This window comes from Urocitellus parryii, chromosome 1 (assembly GCF_045843805.1).
Source record: "Urocitellus parryii isolate mUroPar1 chromosome 1, mUroPar1.hap1, whole genome shotgun sequence".
Classification (NCBI taxonomy): domain Eukaryota; kingdom Metazoa; phylum Chordata; class Mammalia; order Rodentia; family Sciuridae; genus Urocitellus; species Urocitellus parryii.
The window spans coordinates 257,366,316-257,382,081 of NC_135531.1; the positions used below are offsets into that span (position 1 = coordinate 257,366,316).

Sequence of the window (15,766 nt, forward strand, 5' to 3'; positions counted from 1 at the left end):
CTTTCCTCAAAGAATGTGGGGAACCTACTTCTCTAATGTATAAATATCAAGTCTTATTTTATTACTTCAATCTATTTGATTAGCACTAAAGCTACTTATTCCCAAGATTCAAACAATGCATTTTCTATAATGACATTTCTTACTAAAATGTTCTTAAAGCACACTAGGGAGAAGACACATGAGGGTCTATAGGAAGTCTTATATGATTTAGCAACAGAGGTGCCCTCAGAGGTAGATGGAATTCCCTGACATTAATCATAGGAAAATGCTAAAGTGCTCAGTGGAAATATGACACATAAATGCAAAGTGTTATTTTGGCCATGATATGAATAAACTGTAGCAGAGGGAATGCCTCTGTATATCCACATAGAACTTCCCCTGTAAGGCCTCTATAGTCACTTGCAAATATACATACAGGAAGAACTGTGCTTATTTTTCAATTTTGTAGCATTAATATTAATAGCAGGAATCAAATAAAGGCTTTTTGACTTGTTTGTGAAAAATAAAATACATACTCTACAATAAGTAATAGGTATAAAAAATGACATTTATGTCAGCCTTTTTTAAAAGCTAATAAATTTCAACCCTAAAGTGCTGAGATGTCATATAGATTCAGTATATAAAAACATTCTTGGGCTGTGGATATGGCTCAGTTGGTAGAGTGTTTGCCTTGCATGCACAAAGCCCTGGGTTCAATCCCCAGCACCACACACACACACACACACACACACACAAATCAATATTATTCAAAGCATGGATTGCACATGATGAAAGTGTAATAGCCAAATAGAAATTCTGATAGGAAAACAGTAGGGTAAAGAATAACCAAAAATTTAATACAAATTCATTTGCTCTATTTTTACAGCTATTACATTATTTTTAAAAAGTATCAGATTGTGATAAATTCAATCTCTCAGACTGCATGTAATTCCACATGAAAAAGAAAAGCACAATCAAAACCCAAGGGGAATATTGGTAACAGTAGGCTATTAGTTATTTTCTAAATAGAAACAAACTCCATTGTACCACAATAATTCAAGTAAGAATGATAAACAAAACAGATTAAAAAACACTTGTGCTAACCAAAAATCATCCAAAGCATGAGAGATGTCTAAGTAAATTTTTTAAAAACTCCATGCAAAACAAAAATTTCAATAGAAATCGAATCATATTTCATACACTTATATTCCTTCAGCTGCTGACACTCATATTTTTTGGAGTAGCATGCATGTATGAGAGATATGGGTAAGAAATCCAAAACATCTTGAGAATTTGGAAAATGCATGCATTGGGTGAGTAGTCTTTTTGGTGATTGTTTTATAGTTGATATTGTATATTATATATTCATATGTAATATATGATATATATTCTTTTAATAAAAAATAGAATAAAAACTAACATGATTGCCTAATCAAGTAGGTATCAGGTGCCTCTGATATATGACATACATATTATATGACATATATTATATATGCATGTAATACATATTATATATACATATATACATTATATATGTATATAATACATATCTAAAGTCCCTCTAAATTCTATATCTGTATTTCAGGGCAGAAAATAGAAATACAAGCCACAGACTAAAGTTTAATTTACTTAGTGCAAAAATCAAGCAAACAAATAAAAGAGTGATAAATTTGTCATCAAGAAATATAGGGAAAATGAACACTATAATTATTTCAAGATCACTGTGATAGAACATTTTGGAATAGATTTTAACATACTAGTTCAGAACTTTGGCAGTAATTAGCAGCATGATTTTAGGTAACTCAAATAACAACTCTTAGTTTATTTCACTACAAAATGAGGGAGTTAAACCAAATGATTTGCAAAGCATTTTCAATCACTAGGAATATCCTGTTTTACTTTGCCACAAAAGAAGAAATAGGAAGATTCAGAAATAAACATTCCAAGTGAGGTATTGAAATCTTTATTATTGTAGGCTATTTTTCTCTTTAGTTCTGTCACTGTGTGCTTTATATATTTAGGTGCTGTGTGTTGAGTGCATATATATTTATAATTATTATATCTTCCTGATGAATTGAACTTTTCATCACTGTATAATGTCCTTCTTTTTCTATTATGACTATTTTGACTTAAAGCCTAATTTGTCTGATAGTAGTAGCAAAATTGTAGTATTGAAAGTGAAGTATGACAATTAGCATACAAAAGACATGTACAAGATATCATAATGTGTAGTGGCAATTCCACATAAATATGCAGCCACCAAAGTGATATTTGATGTTTCACATGTTCCACTTCTAATTCATAATTGAGCATCCAAGTTCCCAGGTTCTGGTAGTAAAGGTTACCACAAACTCATCTTTCTGAGACTAAAAATTATCTCACTAATTCTTTTATGACATTCATGGGAGAATGGTGATCTACAATAACCAAATAGCTACTTGGGAGTAATAGGTCAGTTAAAGGAAAATATACAATTTAAACTGGACCATTTTTTGTTTCTATAACAGAAAAAGAATTACTGCACAACTTTGTCCACTTTTACTAGTATGTATTTTCTTCCTTCCACTATTAATTTGATGCTTTTAATGAATAGACTAAAACAGTAAGATGATTGTCTAATCAAATATCAGTTGCTTCTGCATGAACAAATATCGCAATGTAATACATGACATATAGTATCTGAGAAGCATTCAGTGTGAGAAGAGTCAAGGAAAGGGTAGCAGTTCAATATAAGGCCCTTTGTGTTTATTTCTTCATTCATATTTATGTTGTAGATTGAACTCTGTCATGGTATAATTATACTTTGTATCATATGTTTACTTAGACATTTTCTGATTTTACTTAGAGGATTCATTTTCTAACAATGGCTGCAACAATACCGTTCATCGTAATTGTTTCATTATGATAAGTCCTTGATATGACTCCCAGTGAGAAATAGTTGAATGTATCCTTTCTTCTGAAACTATCAATAGATGAAGAGAGAAGAGCTGAAGTTATGCTATGTGATTTCCAAGGCTAAATCATGAAAAAGTGACTCACTTTTACCTTGCTTTCTTGAGATGCTCACTCTTGGAATCTTGATGTCTGGCTTAAGAGAAGTTGGAGTAGCAGACATGGGATGGCTAACCAGCAGCCATGTGCAGGCACCTGTAGGTGCTCAGGAAGGCTGTGCAGGTGAAGTTCCTGCCAACAGCAGCATTAGCTCTATACATTTGAGTGAAGGTGTTTTCAGGTGAATGAAAGCCCTAGACACCAAATCAGTCTTAGCTTTCAAACCTGGTAAGGACCCAGGTATTGTGAGGCATAGACAAACCATCTTTTCAGGGCTCTACTCAAATACCTGACCCACAGAATCCATAAGCATAACAAAATGACTGTTTTTATATCATTAAGTTTGGGAGTGGCTTATCATGATACTGGTTTTGGTAATAGGAATGAGGTGCTAAGATTTTTAAAAATTTAATATATTAGAATTTGCAGCTGCTTGTAAGAACATGAGAGAAGAGAAAGATAAGCTAAAGAAGTCACTTAAAAATAATGTGCCAGAACTTTCCAGATATGAAAAAGAGTTTTTTATCAAATGGACAAATAGTCTCAGATTGACAAAGTATGGTGGGCTAAATATCAAATCCAGAGTCAGTCTCTAGGACCTTCTGTTAAGATGGCTGAAAATCTAATATGATTCCCCAAGAAAATTTCAGTCAAAAGGACTTCCAATAATTTTAGTGGACCATAAAGTATGGTTTGCAGGTGATTTGTTAAATGATAAAATGATAAGAGTTACAAAACTTTTTTGTGTGTGTCACACAGCAAACCTAAGTTAGAGATAAATTTATCCAGAAGAGATTTATGGTTGTTTTTGTTTTGTAATAGAGTTGGTTATAACTTGATGCATAAAATATCATAATATTTTTTAAAGAATCATACCACCTTGGATTGATAGTGACAAAGATATAAAATTAAGAGATCTTTGCAGTGGCACAATTAAATAAGAAACTAAGGAAATTACTCAGCTTTCTTAGCTTTTCATCATTGTCAAGAAAAATTTAGAAAAGGAAAAGCTTATTTTGGGTTCATGGATTCAGAGGTTTAGTCCATGCACAGTCTGCTCCAATGCATTGAGCCCAAGGGGAAGCAGAATCTCATGGCAGAGGGCATGGTGAAGGAAAGAACAGCTCATGACAGCCAAGAAGCAGAGGGAGACACAGAGAGGCCAGGGACTGATATAGTCCAAGACCACACCTCCAGTGACCCTTTTCTTCCAGCCACTCCACATTGCCTACAGTTACCAACAAGTAGTCCATTCAAATTATTACTCCATCTAATATGGACTAATCCACTATGAGATCACAGCTCTCATAATCCAATTTTTCACCTCTCAACATGGCTATATTGCCTAATGCATGAGTTCTTTGGGGGAATATATTTAGATCCAACCCATAACATCACCTATACTCATAGGATCCTTTCGTGCAATGAAAATTGACTTGGAATATAACAACAAGATCCCTAACAACTTGGTAAAGAATCAGGGAGAATAACTCTAATAGGGTAGGCTAAACTCTTAACAACATGGCAACATGTTTCTGCATGGATCCAAATTTCATGGATCAGTAGCTGCTATCTGCCTCCTCTCTTTCTCATTTTTGATGGCAGTGTTTATATTGGCTTTTCCATATAAGTCATACACTTATATTTTGAGTGTGTGGTGGGGTAACAGGTTTCTTGTCTGGGAACAGTGCTCAAGGTGCTGTATCTGAGCAATCATAATCAAGGAGTAATTTCTAAAAGAAGTTCAGATAACAGAATCCTGGGCTTCAAGCCAATGTTATAATTGGATGAGTCTCGGGAATATTAGGAGAGAAAATAAGTATATTTGAGTGGGAGGGATGTAAATTATTGTGTGCATATGGGGAGGATTATAGTGGCTTGTAGTTTCAAAAGGTGGTCACACCAATCTGTATTCCATTCAACATGTGACTGTTCCAACGGTTCTGTGGCACTTCTCAGCAGGGTTGGGGTCTCTATCCCATTGCTTTGCATCTGTAGGATTTTTGTGACTTCCTTAGCCAATAGCATAAGGGCAAAAATGACACTGATTTCTGAAAGTAGATCATAAAAATGTCATGCACACAGGCTTTCCTGTTGAGAAGGCTTGTTCTCATAACTGCTTGTCATACTCCGAGGAAGCCAGAGAAATCACACACGAAAAATGACACACAAAGATGTACTATTTGAAAGTCCACCTGAGGTTCAAGAAGCAGCATCATGAATAGCCTGACACCACCATCTTCATCCAGTTATCACCCATCATTTTAGCTCAACCTTGGAGTGTTCCCAGTTGAGACCCCAAGACAAGTTTTTTCTTGATTATTGTTCTTATTCCTGACCTAAAGTATCCATGGATGTTTTGAAATTATCGCCTTACATCACTTACAGTGGTTTGTTATACAACAACAGGTGACTGGTAAACTCTGAAGCAATTTTGAAAACTACTTAAGCACATTTAATTAATTATTAACCAGATTTTAATGTCTAAATTTATTATACTTTAATATTATTTTTTTCATTATAAGTTTAGATAATTTAAAGGATACAATACCAGTCTTCTCAGTAATACAGAGGCTTTCCTAAAAATCCAAGATGACAAATTCTCTGGCAATTTGAAAAATAAAATGATTACATTAAAAAATACTTGAGCATTATTTTTTTAGTAATAGGAAGGTTTAAATTATTTTTCTTCATGAATTTCATTTCTCCTATCTTTCTTTTACAAAATATTAAACTACTATAACATACAATTTTTTCAATTATTTCTTTACATAGCACTTTGGAGCATTAAAACTTTGGGGCAAACACTTTTTAAAATTGGATCAAGTTGTACCTACTCTCAACCTGCTTACATTGCCAGAGGTTTGGGTTACTTCCTTTCTTGTGAAACTTGACCCTGCTGTCATTAGGTGTAAGGACAGAGTGTTACTCATGTGATTCCAATTCAAATATTGTTATAAATCTTAGGTAAATACCATGTGTAATTTTATAAAAGTGATTAATTGATTCATTTTATAAAATGGTACAATTTTTCAGTATGAAGGAGATAAAAATACATTTCCTATAGTCAACTTTCAAATAATTACAGTATAGGACCAGGCAAGCCAACGTCACAAACAGAATGCTTTTACACCCCAAAATGTAACAATAATTATGACTACTTTGGACACTTTCTAAATGTCTTATAAGCAATTTCTGAACCGCAGATGTATACTAATATGCAAATTTTTAAAAATTTGCTATGATCAGACAGATTAATTTATAGTTATATGGTTATTTTCAGGGTGTGTGAATATTGCATAATATTCTCTGGGAAGTAGTATGATTAACAGAAATCACTTTGTGGTTAGAAAAGTTGGGAATAAAATTTAGGAAAAACATCTGTATCAACAAGGACTCCTTTGGTTGGAAGATATATACATACAAACACATACATGTATATGTAAATTTATATATGCATATAAATTTGTGTATGTATGTATAGTTTATTTAATATGAACAAATAACTGTCTCTCCAATGACAGCTTTACTGAGAATCTGTGTTAGCTATAATCATCAAATACTCCACCAGAAGCTAACTTCTACTCATATTTCATTATATATAGACTTCTTTATCCCTTGAGTGAATATGGATGTAAGTAATTGTATGAATGAAGTGTATAGATACTATATACTTATCAAAATTTAACTTTACTGTATTATTTTATGCTTCACATTATTTTATACTTGACTGTACTATTTTATACTTCACATTTTTCCTCTTAACAAGTTACCATAAGTAGTTATAATATTGTTAGATATTCTTCAACATCATTTTTACATAGTATTTTATCAAAAGAACACAATATGTTCTGTTTAGTAGCTCCTTTATTGCAGAACATTGAATCTTGCTTTAATGACACATGTAGAAAATCCTTTCAGTTATATTTGACTAAATCTTCTCCTTTAGCAAGTCTTTGCCCACCATTATAGTTTATGCATAGTTAGCTATATATGAATCAATGATAAAAAGAGATTCATTTGCATTAGGATAAAAGAACTTTTAACAAATAAATCATATTGGGATTCATACATAATTGATAATACATGGCAGACAATGCTAGGTATCAGTCTAGCATAGTCTTTCTTCCATGCTTTGAAAAAATAACCAAAAATTTTAACTGAATACATTGCTAATTAGCTAAAATGCGACATTTCTCCCCACCCTTGTTGCACTTAAGAATGTCATTGAATTGTATTCTGGTAAATAAGATACAAGTGGCAGTGCTTTGCGTAAATCAGCATTTTCTTTATATGAAGGCGTGTTCATATTTCTCTCTCTCTCTATCCTACTACCAGAAATATGGATTGTCTATCTGGTACTCTGGCATCAATCTTAATAATGAGGACAAGAACCATGACTTCAGGAAGATGGAGGAGTAAGTTAGAGAACACTGGGTCTCTGACAATTTTTGTAGCTTCCATAGCTATCCAAACTATTTTCCCATGGACTTCTTTTAGGTACAAGATATTGAGCTTGTTTAATCAGCTGTTATTTAAAGTTTCTCTGAATATTAGTTTTCTAGGGCTGACATAACAAAACACCATATATGGTATTGATTGAACAACAGAAATTTGTTCTCATTGTTCAGGAGGCTGGAAGTCCCAGATCAGGGTGTCTGCAGTCTGGTTTCTCTTGTGTCTTCTCTGGCTAGCAGATGGCCACATGGGTCTTCACGTAGACTTTTTTTCTTTGTGCATGCATCCTGATGTCTCATCTTTTTCTAAGGATACCAGTTGGGAAGGATTAGGGTCTACCCTGTTGGCCACATTTTGTAATTTACTGAGAGAATTTAAAGATGCAATGACAAAGGAGTGAGAGCAATGGAGTTGATGAATAGATTGATTTGTGTTTATTAATCTCTGTGACGGCTGTATCAGATTCGCACCACCACCCTGTAGAAATAAACTTTTGGCCATTAGGATAAAGCTTCATTGTTTCACTGTATAGGAAATACATAAGATTTTAATAGTTCAGAATGAAGAGCCTGAAGAGGAGGCAAAGGAATCAATTAAGAAAAGTGTGTAGGAAAGACAATTGAGACAGAAGATACCAGGAAGATTTAGGAAAAAATGGGGTCTAAAATGAGGAACAATAAGCAGATTGGATTGGGTAATAAAAATTTGAAAGAGTAAAAATGTGTTTTAGTTGGCTAAAAAAAGAAAGAAATCAATGACATAATGCAATTCAAGAAGCAATACTGAACACCTACTTGTGATAAGTGTGTGCTACAATCTCCATCTATCTTTTTCTCCCACTGATGCCTATATATATGTAAATCTTTTGTAATGTGAGACTTTGCTTTGAATACAGCTCTTTATAATACTATTTTAAAAATCATGTTTCTGTATTTTTGCTTGTGCTGGATTTTCTAACCCTTTGTGGACTCCCTCCTACCCCAGATCTTGCAGAGTATTAGGGACTATGTGGAGTTTATTGGTTGTAGGTGTCAACAAGAGCGACAGGAGTGAGTTGTTTAATTTGAAAATAAAATAAGACAAAACAGATTCCAGAAATCACAATGGTAATGTTTTCTGAATAAATATAGAAAATCAAAGGCCCTGAACATTTGTATTTTGAGCTTTAAGTATTTATGAACATGCATACTGCTTAGCCAATAAAAGGCTATATCTTCTAAATCTCTTTTCTGTCAATTTCATTTGACTTATGTATATCAGAGGGCACTCAGGAAATTCTTCGAAAAGAAAGTGTTTGCATTAAAAAAAACAAATGGAAATAAAAACTTATTTTCCCTACAGGAGGAAGTAAAATTCTGATCTTCTCAGGACAAAGGCCATATTCTAGTCCTATTTAGAAGCATCTCTTTTCATAACTTTAATACAAAGAAGTAAAAATTATATACTACCACACAGGGGCGGCTCTGAGCCAGAGTAGAAAAGTCCTTCTTTGTTTCAGTTTCCATGATCTATGGAGAAAATAATGGCAACACTCTGGCTCCAATAAGAACTGAAAACAAAGTATAGTCACTTGTAAACAAAATGATGTGTGAGCATAAATCACTCTGTCTCTCATAAAAAATACATTTTGATTTGACTGCTGAAGAATGGGTTTCAATTCAATGATCCCTTACTAACTCTAAAGATGCAAATGCCTTTACAGACCCATAAAAAAGCAAACTAAAGGGAATGCTGAGAAAAGGACCCAATTTTGTTTGATATTAGACCTGGTGGCTGAAGGAAGCTGAACACAGTAGGCACAGTGTTTGAGCAGATACTATGATTCCAATCTTGAACTTGTTGTTTGTGTGGATTTAAATTTTTCCCCTAAATTAAAACTTTGATTTTAGCTCTGAAGCCATGTAACAATATACGTGGCAATTCTGTTATGCCTTAGATTTCACTGGCCCCAAAGCTGACTAAGTGTGGAGAGAGCAAGGGTCTCTTGACTGTGCATGAGTCTTTAATGTCAGATACCCAAGGAACTCCTTATCCCAGAGAGGGTTTTTATTTTTTCCCTCAAAATTTCTACAATTGGTAATAAAGAAGTCCAGGAAGCATTCTGAAGTTGGAAAATGCTTATATCATCACAAGTGATGTTCTGATGCATTTTTTTTTTCTTGTGGCAAACATTTCACTAATGCATCTGCCTTTCTGTCCCTCCAATTATTTTATAGGGTGTTGGAAGTAACAGTGATGTTCTGGCATCTTCTAAAGTGCTAATCATCTTATGAGCTGGTTGTTAAAATCTTGTCAGCTTGAAATGGGTGATGACAGAAGTATTTCTATCACAGAAACTGTCAACTCTAATGGCACCTTGATTAACAGTGTGACTCTTCAGAAATAAAGCTGAATTGCTCCTTTTCTGTCACTAGCTTCTTTCCCAGAAAGCCTATCTAAAATTGAAATGAGAACTAAAAGAAAATTAATTTGCCTTTAAAATGAAAAAAAGGAATCATAATTTTATATATGTAACTCACAAAATGAAAATGATTCTGCATGTGAGAAAACTATCCATACCTGATCTTAAAGACCTGGGCCCACAAATCTGGAAACACTGTTTAGTATTTATTTTCTGTTATGTATCATGTTTAGAAAACAAGATAGTCTAGCTAATTAAATATTCTCATTTTTCAAAAGTAATCAAAATGCCTAGATCTGGATCACTGATGTTGAAGAAATAAAATGTAAAAGATATACTTAGTAAAATTATAGAGAAAATAATTTGATTTTTTGATAATTCAGATGGTTCCTCACTGATTAAGAATGATGGTTGTAAGCAATGTGTGTCTGCCTATTTTAGAAATTCATAGATTATTGCTGAATGTAATGTCAGAAGCAAAATTTATATATTTTATGTATTACACACACACACACACACACATATATATATATATATATATATATGAATAATAGTGGAGAGTTCAGATTTCAAGATAAATAGTATTTAGAGGTATTCTGCCCCATTTGATAGATCCTAGCTCTCTCTTTGACCCTCGTTTTTTCATTTTTATTCAACTCCATATATTTCTCATATGTATCACTTTGGGTTTCTCCAGAATACAGAGCCACTGTCATTGTCATGGAGAAAAGAGGCTTAATATAGGAATTAGTACTTAATGGAGGAAGGAATTGAGTGAAGGTTTGAAACACTGAAGCTGGATGGTAGAAAAATGGTTAAGAACCCAGTCTGCAGCACTAGACCAGGTGGAGGAGTCACTGTCCACAGCTGCACACATTACCTTGCGGAGTGCCTCTGAAGCTCCTGTGTCTGGCCTCCACAAACCCCTGAGAATAGTCGCTTCTGCATTTCTTGCAAGAATATCTCTCGCTGACAAATAGCAATCCAGAGCCACACAGTAAAGGGAGCTTGAGAAACACAGGAGTTGAGCTGACTACACACCACCCAGCACAGCCTCCTGTAAGGCTAAGTCTCCCTGTTTTACATACCACCCTCAGGCTTTCACCATTTCAATCTAATGTCTGTTCTAATAGTGACTTGCAATTTTATGTTCCTAATGTAAATCCACACTTCCTGTGCCAGTTACATTCAAACAGTGGCATAACTCTAACAATGCAGAATGCCCATGACTGTGGTTTGAATGTTTCCCTCCCGAATTCATCTTGAAGCCCAATCCCCTTTGTGATGATGTAAGAGGTAATAGCTTTGACAGCGAGTTAGTCCTGAGTATTTAATAGAAGGGCTGCAAAGAACTAGCTCAGGCCCTGTTTACCTTCCACCACATGAAGATACTACTACATTGTCTCTAGAGGAAGTAGCAATAAGATTCCTCCTTATAGGAAGAAGTGACTCTCACCAGACACTGAACCTACTAGACCCTGATCTTGGACTTCTTAGCCTCCAGAAATGTGAGAAATAAATTTTTATTATTTATCTGTTACCCAGTTTCAGATATTTTGTTATAGCAGCACAAATGGATGAAGACCCTCATTAGAAACAGAAAAGCAGCCACGACAACATGGTTGGACTGGCAGCGAGTTGGCCTTCCCTTCCAGGAGGATGGGCCTCACAAAGGATCATCCAGAAGACCAATATCAGACAAAGTCATTCTGAAACCTTGATGGGTTAAGACAAAATAAAAGCTTCTCTGAATTTAGATATGAATGTAACAAAACCAGGAACACTGTGAATTAAAAAAGAAATGCCCAGCATTCTCATTCATCTCTCTGTGGCTCATATTAAAGGATGGCTGATTTTTTTTTAACCAATCAAGCTTTAGTTTTTCTCCATTCCTCTTTTCATCCAGATGAGAATTATTATGATCCTGCATCCTAAAATTATCAAAGCTCCCTGACATCATCCAGTCCAAACAAAGTCCTGTTTCCTCAAGTCTTCCCTTAAACCACCAAATCCATGTTTGAATTCTGTAACTGCTTCCTACATCCTCTAACTGAAAACATCTGTGGCTACCTGTGGGGTATATTCTTTGTCATTTCAACAAGTGCATTGATTCAGTTTTGTACAATTGTTCAGAATCAAATATGCTTGATTAGTTTTTGATAGAAGAGCATTGACATAATATATTAAAACAATCTTGAGCACAAATATACTTTGGACAACTCCACTACAGGACATTTCACACACACACACACACACACACACACACACACACACACACACACATCATTATCTCCTATTTCAAGTTCATCACACTATGAGTTTATTTTTTGAGTGAAAAATGTCTCCGTTTTATAGCAAAAGATTTCCCACATTATGCAGTTTATAGCCTTATAGAAAGCTTTGGTTTTCTTCTTCCTGCTTCTTTATTATCTGAGTTCCAATATGGATATTCTTATACATGATAATTTTGGTTTTACCTATTTTCTCTTTATTTTGCAGCTCTAATCTTTTAACAACTGAATGAAATGTATCATCCTCACTGAATTTCTTTCACTTTTATACCATTGCAGTCACCTTTTCATTTAAACATAATGTTGACAGTGAAGCAAAAGTGCTATCAAATTTAAATTAAAACCCCTGGTGCTGCTCTTAATATTGTTCACTTACCGGTCTTTGCCTTCAGCTCTGTATGGGTTAGATACCTCTATGGATCTCAGAGCCATGCACCATGGAGAGTAGTAGAGTGATTTCATGTAATAAGTATAGCAATGTAATGGCTTGATCCAAAGAAGGCTTCTAAATGAAAGCATGAAGCTGTGACCTTTGTGGATCAATGACCATGGTGCTGCCTACTAGCTGTGTGAGTATAAATCTCTCTGTGCCCCATCTATAAAGTGGGGCAGTGATACTAGTAACTATATCATAAGGCTCTTAGGGAATATAAGTAAATGGAATACAAGTAGAACATCAAGAACAAAGTCTGACATATAGAAAATATTCAGTGAATTAATGTTATTTTCTTCAGCAGCATCTCCGCATACATGGAAAACAAGGCATGAAGATATATTTATGTATAATAAATTTAATTTATTGATTAGAATAATTTATTGATTAGTATTTATAATTTATTGATTAGTATAAGTCTCTTTCTCATTCCATTGTTAGGATCTCTGGCATGTTAGTGTCTTCATTGTTGTTTCATAAATAGTTACAATGTCCAGTGCAGTGCCCTGAACTAATTAGCCATTTAAACGAGGCCCAGGCTTCTTTGTAGAAGCAGAGTAGAACTACACCTCTCTCATAAAACTTCACCAAGTATTTGCTACACAAGTTACAAACTGCATATGACAGTGCATATGGAATAACAAGTGCTTTGTACACCTAACAGCTCTGGTACCCAAGATACCTGTGGGAGAATATAATTTATATTTTAAGATTATTTTTAAGCAGTTTAAAAGGCTCCCAGTGACTTGTTGATAATCTTATATACTATCAAGTATGATAAACAGATGAAAGTTAGAACACCCTGAATGCTGATGAGGGGCACTGGTATAATTTAATGATGCTTTAAAAAAAAACAAATGTTCTTTTGAAAATAATTTCACGTACTCTTATCAATGTCCATTGATTTCTTTGACCACACTCATACTGTATAACTCAAAACAATATATATTTGGTTTCCTCTACATTGCTCAGATTACTTCAATCCTCAAGCCTTCAATTTTTTTTTTTTTTATTTAAAATATGTCACTGCTGGGGCTGGGGATGTGGCTCAAGCAGTAGCATGCTCACCTGGTATGGGCGGGGCGCTGGGTTCAATCCTCAGCACCACATAAAAATAAAATAAAGATGCTGTGTCCACTGAAAACTAAAAAATAAATATTAAAAAATTCTCTCTCTCTCTCTGTCAAAAAAAAAATGTCACTGCTGTTTGCAACATTACTTATGTATATGTGGGCACACATAGGTATGTCTTACTGGTACTTGCAATGGTCTAAGTATGTGTGTACAGACACAGGTAGTTCTCCTTTTGGGATATGTCCTGGTAGCATGATGATAAGGTCTCAAAGCAGGTGGTAAATGTTCTTCAAATAGAGTTGTTGCTGCTAATAGCTGTTTATTTGCTGAAGTGATCCTGAAGCCTTGTGGGACCAGACAGAACAGCCTCAATGTTCATTTTAGGTTTGTCTTTCAACTTGAGTTATCTTATTTCTTCCCTTGCCCCAAACTCATACCTCTATATTCCCCACATTCCAGCCTTCTTAAATGTTCTTGGAATTTGCATATTCACACAAAAGACAAGAAAAAGAAGTCAGCCAGCACAGTGGCCATGAAACTGCCATCGACTGTAAGAAAAAAAATGAATTAGATATAATATGGATGCCTGTTAACCTCTTTAAAAGGGGAAGGAGGAGGAAGGAGAAAAGACTAAAAACTCAGAAAGACTGAAATTCATCTGCTTTTATTTCTGCATGCCACACTCTCCACCTCCTTTAGCCTTGATTTTTCTTGTCTGGACTCAATGTTCATCAATCTTCTTCTTCCAGATGTTTCTAGAGCACTTATGGAGAAAAATATCTGAAAGTGACAGGCTTCTTCATTCCCAAATCAACAGTTTGTGTTCAGTTCACCTCCTTGGTTTGCTTTCCCTTAAATTCTGACTCCCCAAATCTTTCACAATTTCACATTCTTGTTTCAGGCAGCATTAGTTGCCTGATGCTTCAAGGTGGTGCCTAACAAGGTGACAGCCTTGCTCTACAGCGGGACACCCTGAATGACTGGGACCCACCCTGCAGCCTGGTGCGGGGCTGGACATCTCAGCCAACCTCTAACTATTGCCAAGGCACAGAGTCCCCTCCCCCACCTTTACCCTGCTGAGGCTCATAAGACAGATGAGCGGTGACAGGGAGGAGTGTAAAATGACCTCTGTGGCATCAGAGCTGGGCACAAATCCCCTACTGGGTGCACAACTGGAATGCAGCCCTGGTCCCTTCTGCAACAGCTGATGCACCTAGAAAATGAATTCACCCAGGGAAAGTGGGGGGGGGGAGACAAGAACAGAAACTGGGAGGGGGAACAGAAGAGGGAGAGGAGGAGAAAGGAGGAGGAAAAGAAAGAGTGGAAGCCCTGTTGCTGCTGCCCAGAGCTAGCAGGAACTCCAGCCCTTGCCTGAGTTTAGTGCCTCAGCCTTGGGATCCCAGACTTGTAGCCCCGCCCAAACCCAGAAGGTAGGACAGAGAGGTTGGAAGCCTTAAAGATCCCTGCCCAGCCAACACCAAAATAGAAGGGGGTGGGCAGCTGCAGGTACAGGGCTTCCTCCCACAGGGTTCTTGTGTGGAGAATTGATTCCCTTTTTCCAGCAAATGACACCAGGGCTCTAGGCAGCAGGGACCAGGGGACCTTCTTCACTGACATTCTTGGAAAATCGGGAAATCAGGGCATGGACTTTGGTCTCTCAGGGAGGATCTCCCTTAGATGCCCCTCCTTTCCTTTCATTGTATCACTATAAGATGGCCTAGCCTCCCCCTCACAACCCTAGGAACCGGTGCTTACAAAACTGACAGGAAGGCTGGGGGAGCCTGAGAACAGAGATCGATTCTTGTCATCATTAAAAGGAGCAATGGCTGAGGGTGTTGAGAATTCTAGACCCTGCTCTGTCGCTACTTAGATTCATAAATTCCACAAAAGTGGCTAACATCTACAATATGCCGGGCACTGTTTCAGGTTCTGGTTCTACACAAGTGGACAAAATAGACAAGATTACCTGTCCTCATGGAGCCTACATTCTTGTGAAGTAGATTCAAGGAAGAGTTCTCCTCATGCCCAAACTCTCCTTTTTTTTTTTTTTTTTTTTTGTTATTTGGGAAAATAATGCTG

The 15,766-nt window shown here is 35.7% G+C and overlaps 1 non-coding gene across 1 annotated transcript; it reads left to right on the forward strand.

The window, feature by feature from the left end:
• The first annotated feature begins 637 nt into the window (after positions 1-637).
• Trnaa-ugc (transfer RNA alanine (anticodon UGC)) lies at positions 638-711 on the forward strand. Its single transcript has one exon. It is a non-coding gene; the product is annotated as a tRNA-Ala (tRNA).
• The last annotated feature ends 15,055 nt before the right edge of the window (positions 712-15,766 follow it).